This window comes from Petromyzon marinus, chromosome 13 (assembly GCF_048934315.1).
Source record: "Petromyzon marinus isolate PM22_M1 ecotype Great Lakes invasive population chromosome 13, UKy_Petmar_22M1.pri1.0, whole genome shotgun sequence".
In the NCBI taxonomy this organism is placed as follows: Eukaryota; Metazoa; Chordata; class Hyperoartia; order Petromyzontiformes; family Petromyzontidae; genus Petromyzon; species Petromyzon marinus.
The window spans coordinates 2,549,908-2,563,421 of record NC_133679.1 but is presented as its reverse complement, the minus strand read 5'-3'; the positions used below and the strand labels follow the sequence as shown (position 1 = coordinate 2,563,421).

At 45.0% G+C, this 13,514-nt stretch overlaps 1 protein-coding gene across 1 annotated transcript in view; it reads right to left on the bottom strand.

The window, feature by feature from the left end:
* Positions 1–13,514, bottom strand: part of LOC116942209 (phospholipid-transporting ATPase ID-like) — a 109,096-nt gene that overhangs the window by 81,559 nt on the left and 14,023 nt on the right. The gene's annotated exons all lie outside the window — the stretch shown is intronic.

Sequence of the window (13,514 nt, the reverse complement as noted above, 5' to 3'; positions counted from 1 at the left end):
GCACATGGTGAAACAGTGACGAGATTGACAGTGGAGAGGCTGTAATTGCTGCACACCACGTGCTTTATTGATATTAAAGTTGGATGACTCGAGTAATTATTAAATGGGGTTACTCCGAATTGACAGCACGTCACTACCCCCTTCCCCCTTTGGGAAACCGCACCGACAAGCGTTGTGAAGTATGGTAAACAACCCACAAGCGGTTTGAGAGACGGTAAAAGATTAATTTTAGTATTTATTATTCATAATGTAATATAATTTTACGTGTTTACTTCATTATGTTTCTAGTGCATTGTTGGCAGGAGAGAGCAGTGCTATGAATGTATTGCTGCGCTGTACAGTACAGTACAGCACTTCTATGCTCCCACGTCTATGGTCACCACCTTCACCGACCCGTGTGCACGGTGAAGTATGGGCCAGCATAGTGAAGTATGGTCCATCATGGTGAAGTATGGTCCAATTACCCTGGGACTAATGGTGCATGGGGAGGCGCTCATCTCGCAGGAGACTGAGAAAACAGTCGCTTGTGTAAACAATAATCGTTATTCTGAATGAGACGTAATTTTAAATGACACAAAATCACGACTGTTATCTCACGTTGTTTACCCACAAAAACCTCACTTTCACCGGCGTCCGATCGAGTTTTCACAGGAGAGGACGATGTTGCTACACGTAACCCCAATTGAGTCATTGGCCGGTCATTTTTCAACACCGGGACGTTTAACCATTTCCCGTTACGTTGAAAAACGTTTGGCACGCGGCAGGCATCCAGAGAACCCGAAGGGAACCTATGGAGAACACGGGGAGAGCGCACAAGCTCCACGCATAAAGGCGCGCGAAGTTGGGCGTCAAACCCAGGCCCTGCTTGCCGCGAGACAAGCGTTACCGCCGCGCCACCACCCTGCCATGCCACCCAACGATGGTTGTAGAGGGGGCATGGAGCAATGAAACTAAAATTTGCGCCGAGAGATCTCCACCTCACTCCGCTCCGGCTATTCAGCGGCAAAAGGAGGGGGCTGACAAGTTGGAGTTAAGCGTGGTCTGCCTGGTGGGATTGAGATGCCTCGTGAGCTAGAATACTGCGACAGGGCAGGGAAGGGCCCACGATCAGCAGCAGAAACATTGAGACTAAGCCCAAGTGGGTCAGGTTGAGACTTAATAAAGAAGGCACGTTAATGAGCCACACCCACAAGCAATTTGATTAATTGTCACGATGCTGTGTCAGAAGTCAATTGCTGTTCGTTTTCTTTGTACCGCCTCGTTGGTATTGGGGGCCCGCGTGCCTGGGGCTCTCAAGTGTCACCTAGCACGCGTGACACGTGTAGTCGGCCCACGTCACATCCTCGCATGTTGGCACGTTAACGTGCTCCCACGCAAACTGAACTCTGCCGAGGCTGACCACAGACGTCCCCTACCTCCCTCCCACTCACAGCGCCGGCAGGCAAACACGCACAGAGGGCATGCAAGTCACACTCACTCGTACACACAAACGGCTCCAAGTGTTGACCACCACCACTTTACCACCACAACGCTGACACAACAATTTATGGGCTGTTAATATACAGAATGACATGCAAGCCGAACGGGAGGGCAGTGGCAAGGCATTTAACGCACTGTGCCATGATCCCAGGTTCTCGAGTTCAATTTCCGGGCACGTCTGACGTCAGCTTTTGACGTCTGAATCCGTTCCATGCCCCCAAACTGCCTTCAAACTAACCCACACCGATCGGCGTCGTGAAGTATGGTTAAACCCTCATAACCAACAAGGTGCACGACCTTCATCTAGCGGTAAAATGACATAGGGGACTTCACCGCCCTGTCTATCTTATTTGTATTGTCCGTTCAACTTGCGCTGGGGGGCGCCACGGTGGCTAGGAGATGTTAATTCCCTCGACTGGTATGCAGGAGGTCGTGTGGTTTGATCCCGACCCCGACGCCTGTTGTATATTTGGAGTTTGCGTGTCTCTCTCTCTCCCCGTGGTCACGTGGATTTCTCTCCGGGTCCTCCGGTTTTTCCCTCCACATTTAGAATCACCATCACGTGCTTAGAGTATTTGACCGCTAGAAATTTCCACGTGATGATGAAAAGCCCACTTCGTTGAGTTATCATTTATGGTCGGGTCGCTTCTAAAAAAAGAGCTATACAGCTCAGTGGGCCTTACCTGGTAAAAATAAAAATATATATTTTAGTTTAGTTTGTTTTCTTTGTATTGTCTGTCATTTGCACAGCCCAATTGGTGCTGTCCGTCTTGTTTACACTGGCTGCCTCGTTTATACTGTTGGCCCAATTTGTACTGCCTGTATCATTTGTTGTCTTTCTCATTTGTTCTGTCTCAAATTTTATTGTCGCTCATTTGTACTATTTACCTCGCTTATAATGTCGTTATGTTTGTCCCACCTCGTATGGAATATTTTACATCTAGTCTCGTGCCCGTGTTACCATCAGCTTGTATTACTCACACATCAATTGCATAAATCATCAACAATTGATCCTTATGCACACACGACTCTTTTAATGCATTACGAGCAAAATAATAATAATCGCTGAACAGATGCATCGTTGCATGGCGATCAAAAAATACAAGGGTAGAAGGAGTGGATAATGGCAGGCCAAGGTAACAACACCCTGATGTGCCAATCCAACGCACAAAGACAATGAGAATTCAATATTTAAGATCAATCACAACTATGCCTGCTAATTCTGAGATATAGAAAATGTAAATTTGGACTGGAGTAAAATTTCCATATGGATTGGGCAACAAACTTAAAAAGACCTTCAGCCAAATGTTGTTGTACGTCCTTTTGCAATCGTGCAAATAAAATCAATCGTGCTTTTGACTACGAGAATTGACCAATGGACTGCACAAACTTGACACGTGAACAATATTCTTTTATATGCCTTGTAAAAAGAAAAGAAAAATACCAATGCAAATGTCCTACTTGGTCAGAGGTCAGTCACGGAAAGAGCAGCTGTGATCCAGCGTGACACAGCACAGAACGGGAAAACAGATCGAGGCTGTTCATATCAACCCAGGCCAGTTCATAATGACATCTCCATAATTCAGAGCCAAAGAAGAATATGCACAAAGTCTCTGGCAGATGGTCAAGATGAAACGAGATCTACGTACGCAAGGAGAAGCCTGGACCTCTAAAAGCATCTTCAATGACTAACAAGGGTGGTGACGTGGCCCCCAGCGGTAGTGACTGTTGCAGAGAGGGTCATGGTTCTAAAGCAGAAGCCGTCACAATTATTACTGCGGGGGTATTAACCGTAGTAGTAGTAGTAAGAATCATAATTCGAATGATTAGCATAATTATTATAATAATTATAATGATTATTATAATCATTATTATTCTACGTGCCGTCTGCTTCACACTGGTCGTTAAAGATCCACTGACGTTATTCGCAATAGTAGTGTGCCCAGGCAGCCAGGTCCAAATTTTAAAAAAATCTTAAAAACTACACCTCAAATTACTCAATTGGGATTATACTATAAAAACTAGAAACTATTTTTATTTTACAAGGTGAGGCCTACTGAGCTATATAGCTCATTTTTATAAGCGACCTGGTTACAAATGATAGCTGAATGAAGTGGCTTATCACGTAGAAATTTATAGCATCCAAATACTCGAAACGTATGTTTCTAAATGTGGAGGGAAAAACTGGAGGATCCGGAGAAAAATCCAAGCAACCACAGGGAAAGAGACATGCAAACTCCACATATACAGAGGCGTAATGGTCGGGATCGAAAACACGACCTCCTGTATACCAGACAGCAGTTAACATCTCGCCACCGTACACACACACAGCAGCGGCAGCAATCTTCGCCCCCTCCTGGCAGACCAATGTCCCAGGTCACTCCTGCAAACAAGATAATCCTGGTCTCTTGAATTCTTACCTGCTTAAAAAAAAGAAACGTGAAGTGCATGATTGATGAGGCAGGAGAGCACGCGTGGGTCACAAGAAGCAGACCCTTTGCAACATGTGCCCTGAGCGCCTCCATGCAGGAGCACTCGATAACCCCCGATTAGAGCCTATTTAAATGTATGAATGTTACAGCGGAGGCTTGGGGCTGCCTAAAACAGGAAAGGGGCTGTTTTAGCCTTTCCGTGCAAAATTCTCACAACAGGCGGGGAAGATGAAAATGTTCACAGGAGACCCAAGTGGCCCTTGCAAGCCTTGGCTTCAACATTAGATGCCTGGGAAAATGACGACGGGGTATTATTCTTACAATAAATCGGATGACTGCATCCCGACAATGAAAGCCACGTGAACTCGGAACGTGCGACCAATTTTTTTTTTTAAGATCAGGAACTTCAAGATCAAGGACTCCATTGCAGGTGACAATGAAACCTTATCGGAGGCTACTTTCACGATTATTTTTTTGTGACAACGGTCAGTCATCCACCGACCACTGCGAGGCACAATTATGCTCGCGTCTTGTCAGGGATATTTGAAACGAAGACTTTTACGTTGTACTTACTACATTGCACTTTTTTACACAGAGACAACAGATTTGCTGATAGGCAGACCTGCGGTGGACAAGAGGTTGGGGGAGATTAAGAAAATTACTTTTGCCCATTGTTTTAAAGTGCTGTGTAGGAGATCGAATCAGGGATCTCTATAACCCTGACACCACGGCAGCATCCCGCGACAACATCAAACATCGGGGAACTAATCCGTGCCTTTCAGAATAAGCACGTCGAATTTAAATAAACACAATCGTGAAAAAAGAGGATGTGATGAAAAACTGAATATTTAAGTTTTTAATATTATTAATAGGATTCATTTAAATGGTGAGAGGCCGCAAGACAGTGCCGTTTATAACTGTAGTGGTTTTATTTCCTTGAGAGTTGTATAATCAAGTGGACAGCTTCCAAATGTCCTCCCCGTGGTTCTTAATAAGCAGTGCACGGTACACGTTGTAACCATGTGCCTTGAAAATACCGCTAGAGGCAGCTTTATTAAAAGCTACTTTTGTATAACTTAGTATCCATCCCCGAAGCAACGGACTTTCACACTGAGTGGTGCCGAGAGAAGGCCACACAACACTGCTCATTACCCCCGCAAGTTACATCAAAGTGCATCTCTTAGGCAAGTAACAATGTATCTGCAGTATTCTCTCGTTATTCACGAACTTGCTACCCGCAAATCGCATCTGGAACACAACTCCATCAGAGACAGAAAGCGTTGAGATAAAGTGATGAGTTCCCTTTATAACCTAACGAGGGGGTGGGTGACAGCAGCACGCCTGCCCGCCTTTATCTCCCCAGTGGCAATGTTCACACACCACAGCAGTTACTCGTTTGAGGCTGAGTCGACCTAGGGGAGGCCCAGAAGCGGTTTAAATAATCGTCACCGGTGGTGGCCGTGAGCGGGAATCGAACTCGGGTCGCTGGGTTCGTAGCGCAGCGCGCTAACCACTACACTACAATGCGTTACGCTTCCACATGCGCGGGTCACGAGACAGATTTGACGTTACAGCTCACTTGCCGTGCAAAAAATATATGCATTATTGAGCTCCCCCCCCACCCCCAAAAGAAAGTGTATTTTTATAATTTTTGCATGGTGTAGAGTCTGGAAAGTACCCCCATGGCAAATTTCCAGTTTATTGCATGTCGGGAAGTACGCTAAATATTCACAATATTTGCTTTTTATATATATGGAGATGTATTATTGAATACTTTCATATTTATTTTTATTTACTTTATGTTTATCATAACCAATTTACATTTTTGTGTTATTATGACCATTTCCATGTATTTCATAGCTTATTAGAAACGTGCGTTTTGAGTATTTGGCTGCTATAAATGTCCACACGATAAGCCACTTAATTGAGCGGTCATTTTCAGCTGGGACACTTCTGAAAAAAAGAGCTACATAGCTCAGCTGTGGGCCTTACCTGGTAAAAATATATAGTTTAGTTTCAGTTTTTAGAATAAATATTGATTTAAAGATTTCGTGACTGCAGGAATTAATACTCTTTGGGTCTTTCGGTAAAGTCACGTAGACAGAAAAATAATAGATCACGACGTTTCGATCGCAACACAAGCAATCGTCTCACCTGAAGACGATTGCTTGTGTTGCGATCGAAACGTCATCTATTATTTTTAGGAACAATTAATCGAATTGCGACGGAGGGCGAATCATCCCAGGTCGAGTCTCTTTCACAATACAGCCCCAATCACAGACATCAGCTGAGCAGACACTGCCATTTGATCTGCCAAACATAACCCTTTTAAAGTTGAACTTTCATAAATGAGTAACCGCCCGGCTGAAAAACAACAACAACAAAACAGGAGATCTCACTTTTAATCTCGAGTGGGATTCCCAGGATGAAACCCCAGGACCCCAGACGGCACTGGCTCAACAATTCGATGTCAGCAGGCCAAGTCAGCAATCACAACTCGACTAGTTTGAAATACCAGGTAAATCGACGTGGGAATTGCGTCAATAACCTCCCACCCAAGCCTCCTTATAACAAAGCGAGATGACGGTTGTTGTCGAAAGCTAAAAGGGGGTAAACGGAAAACACAAATAACTAGAGTAGATGACGTAGAGTAGAGAAGATCCTATTTTTTTATTTTACCAGGTAAGGCCCACTGAGCTATATAGCTATATAGCTCAGTGGTCCTTACCCGAGACATGGGCCATGATAGTCCCGAGAGCGGTGGACGTGGGACCCAATTATTATAATTGATTATTACGCTCACAATACAAGCCTCAAACGTTGCATCAATTATTTCACGATTCCATGCAAATTCCATGCACGTTGTGTGCTAAAATTACATTAAGGCTGAGGCGTCGAACAACACGAGTGAAACGAGATATACGGTAATTCTAAGGAGAGGGTAAAAAAAAATCCTAAAATAACTGATTCTTTAATCAAATCAATAGAATTTTTTTGTAAATTGATTCGAATCACGAAGATAACTCGGGGAGGTGAGCTGTTAGATGGCCCGGTGATTATCACCACTGGTAGCACACATCAACGGTTCGGCAGTCAAATTACCCACGGTCACATTCGGCTCGGACTTGAGTTTCTACTGCATTAAGTGTCTCATTATCGTCGCATTACAGAGACTAAAAGAAGGCCAGGGCATTGCCGAATTAGCCAATTGTACAGGAAACGGCCAGCACAGTGCAGTGCTTGCAGACTGAATCCACAAGCACAAGTTCTTTCTCGTGCGCATGCGACTCCGAATGATAAAAGCACTTGCGTGGGTGGCTAATTGGCCGATATGTGACGGTCGGACGCGCACCACTGTTGTATTTTCCACTTAAATCACCGCAGTATTCCCAGCGCCTCATGTATTCAGAATTTGTCAGCGCGCGCGCTTGCGTAGTCCTTATGGGTTTGCCCGGGCGCATGTCTGCAATATCCTCTGCATTTGCACAAGAAAAACCACAGCGACAGCCGCCCTAATGCAAACAAAATGTGCCTCCTCCAGCAATGCAACTTTCATTAAAAAAAAGAACACTATTGGCTGGACCATTAAAGGGCACCAGTTAAATGGATGATGCCTACACTCTTTCATGCATGGGCTTACGTGCGCGGCTATGAAATACTTTAAGTAAAATGGTAAAAGCTCTCGATAGTGCAGTGCAGTTACTCTTGATAAAGAATGCAGTGTGTGTGTGCTTTGCCCATAAAACATCACCACTCATCCTACCAGTGTGCAGCTCAGCTCATTCGGAGAATGCTTATTTTCTTTAGAATTGCTTTTTGTGTTTAGTGTTGTTGTCCTTACCCCGCACCTCCGATTAGCACGGTTGGCTACGTACGTTGCGCAAGAAGTTCACCACACAAACATACGTACAATTAACAGCTTCTATATTGCCTAAACATTTCAAGACAAACGTATTTTTTAAAAAACACATTTACAGCAGCCATAACTGTCAACCACAAACAAAACCCTCGTACACACGGGCCGAGCGCTCTCCAGTTCTCTCTAGAATGTGCTGCCCAAAATAATAAAAAAACTCTCATTACACTAAAACTATATGACAAGGACATAACCAATGACCCAAACATTGATGACGTGAACTAAGAACATTTTATTACTTTTACTCTTTATATCCCAACAAAAATGGAAAGCATTTTCTTTCGACAAACGGCTCAGCGGGAATGCGGCTATTCAACATATGCAGTGCTTAGAGTGCACTCCCAAGAAATGTAACAATAACCACTGCAGAGAATTAAATAATTTTGTACCCAACAAAAGACTGCCAGTTCCCAAGCCAAGAAACCTGATACAGGGTAGACTTCCCCTTTTAAAAGGACAGAATTCATTTAGCGCTTGCAGCAACAGCTTCTTTCGCACCGTACGTAGCCAACTGCGCTAATCGGAGGTGCGGGGGAAAGACAACAAACTGAACACAAAAAGCAGTTCTTAATGCCTTCCCTTACTTGCGGATGAACACGAAGAGGACAAATTTGTCACGCAAATGCCGCTATTCGTAAAAACTAAGATGGATAATGTGTCACGACTAAAGCACTCGATGCAAGCACGTCCGAGCCACTCTTCTTATCTGCAAACGTGTGGATAAACAAGGGTGAATGCAGCTGCTGCGGCGGCAACTACTTCCGAAACACTTCTGTCCGTGAATAGGAAGAAATCCACGTGCAGATTCTCTCATTCATGACGGGCACGGATAATAGGATGGATCAGCGACCATGTTGGCCAATTCTGAGTAACCCCTCTTCTACAGACTGATTTGGGACTGCGGATAATAAGAGTCGTGGATAATACGAACATTGCTAAGAGGCGCTACACTGCACATAACACATAAATCCGTATACATAATGTTAACAGGTCAAAAAAATATGGTTTAAAATAGACTCCATACAAGTTCGAGAGGTCTGTTCATAAGTCGATTTGTTCGTAAATCCAGCTTGACTCCCGTCGATTCCAAACATGTTGTACAACATGTAAACTAAACACGGGGAATGGCTTTAAAAGTTGTATAATCTCCTGTAGATGTAGATGCCACTGGTTCTTCATGTTCTGCAGATGTAGATGCCACCACCGCCATCTATTGCGCGGCGGTTGAACTTATGACTCTCGGTCCGAACAGGCAACTGGACATCGGGAAAGGTTTGTTTGTATCTCTGAAAGTTTCTTAAGTCAAATGTTCGTAAGTAGAGGGGTCCACGTACTTGCACCGGCATACCCTCTTCTGAATGAGATCCTGTAACGTTTGTATTTCACCAGGGCATACCTAAAGCGCTACGCGACAGCGCCACTGGTTTTTAACATAAGTACAGTAAAGACAAGCAATGGTATTCAGTCAAGCTACGCTTTAATTGCTTACGTAAATATTTTAAAAGTAGTAACAAAATTGCCCAAGCATGTAATTGCGATACAACTTTACTCAGTCACTCAAGGCTAGCTACACATGAGCATCTATGAATGTAAAAATGACACAATGCAACTCGTGTTTATCACATCAACTTAAACATATGTATGTTGAACTTCTTTCGCACCGTACGTAGCGAACCTTGCTCATCAGTCCACTGGTGGATGAGGACCTCCCCATGCCGCGTTGTTTAGCTTAACAAGCAGGGCTTTCACGACCAATATTATCCACGAGGTTTTTTTTGGGTTAGGTCGCGTAAATATAAATGTGGCATTAAACCCGCCACCGCCCGACACGGCCAATTGCTAAAGTTTGTCACGTGAACAAAACGTGCCAATTAGTTAGGGGCCGTCCAAAAATGACGTCACGCGATTGTGGACGATTTTTGCCCCCCCCCCCTCCTCGTCACACGGCGTCACAAAAAGTCAGGTCCCCCCTTAAATATGACGTCACAAAGCTCTGCCCCCACCCCCAAGAAAACACATGGTTCAAATCGCTTTAAACTATTGTCATTGTAGTGCGTATTTAATGTGGCGCTGCACTCTGATGTTGTAGGAGAAACATTCTTTTAAAAGTCTATTTAGTTAAGTAAGAACGTGTTGTCTACATTTATTTAAAGTTGTGCACTTTGATGTGACGTCAAATTTCTCAACCCCCCCCCCCCCTCGTCACACATCATCACAAATGTCTGACCCCCCCCCCCCAGGTGCGTGACGTCATTTATGGACGGCCCTTTACGAGTTCAGCACACCGCTTGTGTGTTGGAGAGTAAACCCACAACAACGCTTACAATTCGAGTGCGCCGCACGGTTCGCTAGTCACTGTGGGTTGATGAGAGGCGAGCCCAGCACTCGTTCAGACATTCGGTCACCACTGAAGTTAACCATGACCGGGAATTGAACTTAGGCGGTCGAGTGTATCGCGCCGTGCATCAACCACTCTGCCACGACCCCAGCCCGCGTACATTACAATGATACCGGTGATAATATTGCATAACACCGCACACAGAACATTTTTATTCTGTACTATAGGCCTATTCAGACTTGAGTAACTTTACCTTTAAAATAAACAACTATGCTCCTTAAAGACCCTTTTCACACACAAAGATTGCTTTTCATTTGTACAGTACATGCACAAACGCTCACATGTACGGTACATGTGAACGTGTGTGAATGTACGTTACATGTGAACGTGTGTGAATGGACGGTACATGTGAACGTGTGTGAATGTACGGTACATGTGAACGTGTGTGCATGTACATTCCCTTTGTCACCCCACTGATGGATGGCAGCATTCCCCACATGGTGCAGACAGTGACTGTTATTTGGCCATACTTCACCATGCTGGTCAGTGTGGGCTGGTGAACGTGGGAGGAGTACAGAACAGCAACGGATTTTGCTCCACTGCCCACTAGTGCCCACAACACCTAAGACACCTATTTTAGTGGGAGATGGCCGTCCATCCAAACACTCTCCAGGCTCAAACCTGCTTAGCTTCTGAGGATCTGCTGAAATCGTGCGCACTCCGGGTGACCCAGTGAAAGGCGGTGCAGTACAGCATCAGATTTAATACAACATTTTCTGTAGGTTTAAACGACAGACAGCGAAGTAATGCTAAATCTGACAAATTTGGCTACTTTTAATATTCAGTATGGCTACAGGATGCCGCCATCGCTTAACGGTTAGCAAAACTTGACTGACAAGCCAGAAGCCGCTGGTTCCATCCCCCGAGGTGGCAGTCACGATGGTTACATTCCTCAACTCACACCGCTTCTGTCCACCAAACAGTGTAAATGGGTACTGTACGGTCCACTGCAGTTAGTAGGTTGGGGTAAAGTGTGGGTACTCCCACCTCTATGCAGGGCGCCTGGAGAGCGAGGAAGGTTAGGCCAAAAAAACGCTTTAGAGGGGCCCTCTAGGGAACCCTCTCGTGGAAGTCCTTCCGCAGCGGTGCCGTGAGCAAGCAATTGCAGCGCTGCACCTTTAAACCGTTTCTATTCTCATACTTCTAAAGACAACCTCTGTGATATGCGAAATGCGTATTTACGTGTCGCTAAGAGTTCAACGTAAACCAAGACTCAGAGTAATTTACAAGTACAAGACAAACACCGGCACAATGCTCATACAGCACGAGGTAAATAAAAAGGCCTGCTTGTTTAAACACTGTCAGCCCTGATGCAGTGGTGGAAATTCTCATGACAGTGTTCAGTCTCTGCACGGGACAAAGTGGTATTTGTTTCTATTAAATCCAGATGAATAGTAGGCCGAGATGCGCATTTACTGGCATTAGAACTAGGCCAGATAAATAATGAATATATACATTCTGCATAATTTACAGCCATTCAACAATCTACAATGCTGGTTGAAAGCCTCCTCAGACTGTGGGGGTCGTTTAACCATACTTCACCAAACTGGACCGGTGCTGGTTGTTAAAAGGAGGGGGGGGGGGCAACAGGAAGCTATCATTCACCACTGAGTTTTCCATACGGGAAAAAACCAAATACACCTACGAGATGCACACGCTTCCCCATTGTGCTATAAACATAGGGTGCAACGGTATTGTCCAACGCCTTGTGGCTACAGAGGCCGGGCACTGGTGTGCGCCAGGGTGGCAGGATGTTAACTACCTCGCCTGGCATACAGGAGGTCGCGGGTTCCATCCCGACCCTGAACGCCTGTTGTATATTGGAAGTTTGCGTGCCTCTCTCCCCGAGGAACCGTGGATTTTTCTCCGGGTCCTCCGTTTTCTTTCCCTGCACGTTTAGAATTAATGTCTCGCGTTACAGAGTATTTGGCTGCTCTAAATTTCAACGTGGTGATGATAATCCACTCCGTTGAGCTATCATTTGTGATAGCCAGGGCACTTCTGAAAGAGATGTATAGCTCAGTGGGCCTTACCTGGTCAAATATAAATACTGTAGTTTTTTATAGTTTAGAGAGTGGAGGCAACAAAGACAACGACCGTCCTTCATCGAGGTGCTTTATCGTCATGACACCCTCGACGACGTTACACCATCTCCGCCACCACGTATCAACGTCGTCATCCGTCATCATCACTCGCGCGTCTGCTAAATACTGCAGCCTACGGCCAAGTCAGCACCAGCCCTGCGAGCCTCGCGTTGCAGTATGCCGCCACCCTCGTGGATTTACGTCTTCACCTTGGTGGTCGACCTCTAGGTCGCTGCTCCCACACCCATCCCAATCAAGTCGTTTCATTGCGACGCTGATGACGATGGTGCCCACAACAAAATCCATCAACATCATCATTATCATTGCCACCATTTCACAATAGGCATCGTCATCGTTTTATTGTTATAAACTAAGCTATTAAAAACTATTTTTTATTTTACTAGTAAGACCCACTGAGCTATATAGCTCTTTTTCAAAAGCGACCTGGCTACAATTGATAGCCCAACGAAGTGGCTTATTACGTGGAAATTCATGGCAACCTCATCTGCGGTGATGATATTGAGCAGTTGATGTGCGATGGGCAGGCCAAATAGGCATATCAGTAGTAGGTAAATCGAACTGATATAAAGTGGATACTGAAGCGATTTTTTTTCCTATTTTTATTTTACCAGGAAAGGCCCACTGAGCTAATAGCTCTTTTTCAGAAGCTCCCTGGCCACAAATGATAGCCCAACAAAGTTGCTGATCATGTGGAAATTTATAGCAGCCAAACTCTAAACGCGTGACGTTGATTATAAATGTGGAGTGAAAAACCGGAAGACCCGGAGAAAAATCCACGCGACCACGGCGAGAGAGACACGCAAACTCCAAATATACTGCAGGTGTCAGGGTCGGGATCGAACCCACGACCTCCTGCATACCAGGCGAGGGAATTAACATCTCGTCACCGTGGCGCAATCATCTTTGTCATCATCCACAATCATTCACCATCATACAAATCCTCCTCACTATCATCGTAGCGCAGTGTGGGTCCATAGCAGTTTGTGCTAACCGCAGCGCTACCGTTCCACCATCTTCCTATTATCCACGGATAATTGGAGGAATCACACATATGCCCTACCCTTCAGATAATGAGGACCACAAACAAGAGCGGAGGGAATAAGATTTGCAGCGTGCATTTTCCCAAGCTATTTAAATTAATTCAAGGCTTCATTGACGACAGAGGTAAAACGTATTCGAAGAGC